This window comes from Brassica napus, unplaced genomic scaffold, assembly GCF_020379485.1.
Source record: "Brassica napus cultivar Da-Ae unplaced genomic scaffold, Da-Ae ScsIHWf_521;HRSCAF=783, whole genome shotgun sequence".
NCBI lineage: Eukaryota > Viridiplantae > Streptophyta > Magnoliopsida > Brassicales > Brassicaceae > Brassica > Brassica napus.
The window spans coordinates 1,304,212-1,308,742 of NW_026016590.1; the positions used below are offsets into that span (position 1 = coordinate 1,304,212).

A 4,531-nucleotide genomic window follows, 5' to 3' on the forward strand; every position below is an offset into this window, starting at 1 on the left:
CCTGATACGAGATCCCAAAATTTGTCTCTTTGCCAATATTCGAGAATCTTCAGAAATCCCGCAAGTTTACACCTTGCGGAAAACTCTCGAAACAGATTACGGATATAGCAGTTCACACAGAGTTAGATTACGAGATGACAACTCGTAGTCTTCCTTCTACACCCATACAAAATGCCATCGGCAGCAACACTCCTGATAACCACTACATAAAAACTAGACCGTAAAGGTCTCGCTGGAAAACTAGTCATAAGATCCCTTCAACAAGGGTACGTAGGCAGCCATCATAAGGCTTAACTCCAAGACGAACTACGAAAGACTTGATCCCTTCAACAAGGGTACGTAGGCAGCCATCATAAGGCGCAGCCCCAATCTTATCGCGTTCTACTTTTAGAAAAGCGAGAAGACCATTTACCACAGACCTTTTCAACAATTAATTCCGCCTAACTCACCTAACTTGCCTAACTTGCCAGGCAACTCGCTAGAACCTCACGCTGTAAACTCATGGTTCTAACGAGCTGGGGGGCTAACTGTTGGGGTGAAAATCGGTCACGACGGAATCAATGCCTGAAAGTCCATAAAAATCAGCATGAACATTTTACGAAAAAGTAATCTTCGTAAAGATATCTTTACAACGAGCCTTGCGGTAAAATCTTGTTCAAATCTCAATCGAACCACTAAATACCGATTGTCCAAAGAAAGCAGACATGTATCCAATTCGGCCGCGGACAAGCTCGAGTACGGCAATTGGACCACGGACAAGCCAAGCTCGATCGATATGCGGCGACCAAGCATGCACACAGCTCGGTCGCCACGTAGCGACCGAGCGTCCGTCCCGTTCGGTCCCTACGTAGCGACCAAGCTCGAGCCAAGCTCGGTCGCTACGTAGCAACCGAGCGCCTGTCCCGCTCGGTCGCTACGTAGTGATTGACCTCGAGCCAAGCTCGGTCGCTACGTAGCGACCGAGCGTGTGTTCTGTTCGGTCGTTACGTAGCGACCGAACTCTTCCGAAACGTCGATTCGACACCAGTTCATGCATTCCCATCTATCCTACGATGCTATCTCCCAAAGACCGTAGCGAACTCAGTTCATGTCTTCCGACCATTCTAAGACATCAATCAAACTTTGCGGTAAAAACCGCGGAAAGTTTGTTCTTTATCGAAAGAAGTCGTAATAAACGTTTCGAGTCGGAAGACGGCCCAAAGGGACCTAAGACACGACTCGAGGCCCAACTTACGATTTCTTAACCAAAAGCCCATAAACCGTATGACGATTTACGCTTGGCACGCAAGGAAGGATAAATGTCAAGTTTCCGCGGATAAATACAAAATTTTGAGGATAATTACGAAGATCGGAAAAAATGGAATATCTCCATTTTATGCTATGACGGCTTAAGGGCAGAAGAGTAAAAGCGTAAACCGACCTTGGAGCTAGTGTCTAAGGAGTCCTAGGAGAGAGGCATGGAGAGAGTTTTTTTGATTCAGAATTCTCTGCACTTAGAAATTTTAGGCTTTATTCTCGACAAGTTTGGTTTCTATGACTGGCACTCAATTACTAGACGAACTCGCCCAGGCAGTTCGGTCTCTTGTCCAGCTCTATCAATTGAACTACGTTCGGCTTGATCCTCGAAAGGGGTACGTAGGCAGCCTTTCACAAGGTTCAGTCCGAAATCAATCAAAAACTTTTTATATATCTTTTTCGTCTTTTGTTATCAAGCTGCGACTCAACTAGGTTTGAGCTTTTAGGCCGCTAGAACTAAGTAACTCTCTGACAGCCTTTGCGGCCAAAGCTTTTATGATCTCTTGTAATGATCGCAACGCTCTTACACGGACTCAAAATAAGATCTACTGTTTCCTCTAAACTCGTTTGTTATCTTTTCATGATTTCCGCATATATTCGGTCACTTGTCGTTGGCTCTCGCAGAGATCCGGGACCTCTAGGAAATTAGGTTTTCCTAGTTTCCTTATTTAAACGGAAATCGACAGTGCGAATTTTGGTTCCCACAGATACCCTACTCTGGGTTACCGCACTAGCATCCTATGGACCATCTGGAACGGTTCGAGGATCTAATCGCTGCTATTCGGATGGAAGGAGTCCCAGAAGACTACCTGCTGTGCAAGCTCTTCAGATACACGCTGAATGGAGAAGCCATGCACTGGCTTAGGCAGCAACCCACAGGATCTTTAACATCCTGGGCCGACATCAAGAATGCTTTCTTACGAAACTTCTTTGATGAGGCGCGCGCTGAAGAACTTCGGAACAAAATTTCCACATTCTCGCAGGAGGCTGGAGAGTCCTTCAAAGATGTGTGGAATAGATTTAGGTTCTTCCTGCGACGCTATCCACACCACAGATTTAACGAAGTGCAGCTGTTAAGCACTTTCTTCTGAGGTCTCGCCTTATAGTATCAAATGGCTCTTGATACGGCGAGTAAAAGAAACTTCACTACTCGGAATCCGTTGGAAGCTGTGAGACTTATCGAAAACCTTGCTAACAGCAGCAGCACAAAAAACACTGACCCTGAACTGAAGAAGTCTGTAGCCTCTATCGGGAAGGAACAGATGGACGAAGTAAGAGCTAAGTTAGATGTGGTGCATGAGCTTCTTAGGAAGCAAGTCTGTTCAGCTGAAGGAGAAGTTGCAGATACGGAAGGAGAAGAAAATGTGAACTACATCGGAGGTACCGGATTCCAGACATTTGGAAACCAGGGCGGAAACAGAAAATTCTTTGGAAATGGTCAAAGAAGTAACCAAAGTTCACAATTTCAAATACCCTTCAACAACAGCAAAAGCTACTCGAACTTCTACTACCAGAATCCACCACCCCAGACTCAGGAAAGCAAGATCGAAGAGAAGCTTGATCGAGTACTGTTGGGACAACAACAAATCACCGTGGATTTCAATGGTAAAATAGACTCCGCCTACAACAATCTAAACACTAAAATCGAGACCTTAGGGACTCAGGTGAGAAAACTTGAAACGCAAGTAATTCAGACGGGCGAGACTATAAAAAGGCAAGAAGCTTTCGCTAGAGAGGCAGGAGCCGACAAAGGGAAACACCACGTATATGCCATCATAGATGATGATTTCTGGCAAGTGGTGAGAAATGAAAAGCTTGAGGAATGAGACTTCGAAATTGAAAGCTCCATGAGTCTCGGCGGATCCCAATGGTGTCGACCGATGTCGATGAACTCGCATTCATCGACAGACCATGACAAAGATCAATGGACGGATTACTTCAGTCATCGATTGACGTCATCCGCTAAATCGACTGATTGCAATGCAGTTCGAATTCTAACTCCTGAAGAATTCGCAGCTAAGCATCCTCACCCACCCTCACCTTTCTATGATAAAATCGATCGACCGGTTGTTTCACCCACTCCTGAAGAATGCGTCAGACGTCGATCGTCACAACATACCTCCCATCGATCGACATGCACCTCTGACATACCGAGTGCGGTTACCCTCAATCGATAATGATTATATCAACGCACTCAGACCAGCACCTAAACCATTAGCTACCCCACCCGAACCAAAACCCAACCCTTTAAATAGTTCACCAGAACCAGTTCAAGAAGAACAAGAAACTGAAGGGAGAAAGTTAAGGAAAAGAAAGGAGAAAATTCCTAAGAACCTTAAGAGGGACGCTAACGAGAAGGAGATGGATTGTTTCACTAAAAGAATCCTCAGAATCCCAATTGAAAAAGCTTTTGATGAAGCTTACTTCACACACCGGTTGTGGATGTTCTTCAGAGAAACAAGGCTAACTGAGGAGGACATTAGGAGAATGTTTCATCAAGTCAGAGAGAAGATGAAACACATGATCACATTGACGAAGAAGAGTTATCCTGGGAAGTTTGCAATACCATGCGTAGTCAAGGGTGTTGAATTTCCTCATTCAATGTGTGACACAGGAGCATCAGTTAGTATCCTCCCTTGGATCATGGCAGACCAGCTTGGTTTGACCATCGAACCTTCAACAGAATCCTTCACCTTCGTGGATCTTTCAGAAAAACGATCAGGAGGTATCATAAGAGATCTTGAGGTACAGATTGGTAATGCCCTTGTCCCTGTAGATTTTCATGTCCTAGACATCGAGCTTAACTAGAACTCTTCACTTCTGCTTGGAAGATCTTTCCTAGCTACAGTAGGAGCCGTATGTGACATGAACAAAAACAAATTGTGTCTGACACTGATAGACCCCAACATCCACTACGACCCCATCCGACCTAAGAGAAAGGTTATAAATTCTGTGGATTACGGGAAAGAAGTTGGCTTCATTGGTGCATGCCATTGTGGAGCAGAGTATGAATCGGAGTACAAAACAGAGTACTCGGAATCGATCGACACCCCCACCTTTCCATCGATCGATTCCAATGAGTCAACTGTGACCGATGACCGCAACAACACGTCACTCGACTTATAGCAGCCGGTTGACCATTTGACTCCACCTAATCATTGTTACCCCCACTTTGCCTTCCAACCTCCAAGCAAGAGAGGACGTGATGATTATTCCATAGGCAGTTGGGAAACAG

The 4,531-nt window shown here is 45.2% G+C and overlaps 1 non-coding gene across 1 annotated transcript; it reads right to left on the reverse strand.

The window, feature by feature from the left end:
- Window positions 1-2,246: 2,246 nt before the first annotated feature.
- Window positions 2,247-2,353, reverse strand: LOC125604335. Its single transcript, XR_007336136.1, has one exon. It is a non-coding gene; the product is annotated as a small nucleolar RNA R71 (small nucleolar RNA).
- Window positions 2,354-4,531: the final 2,178 nt, after the last annotated feature.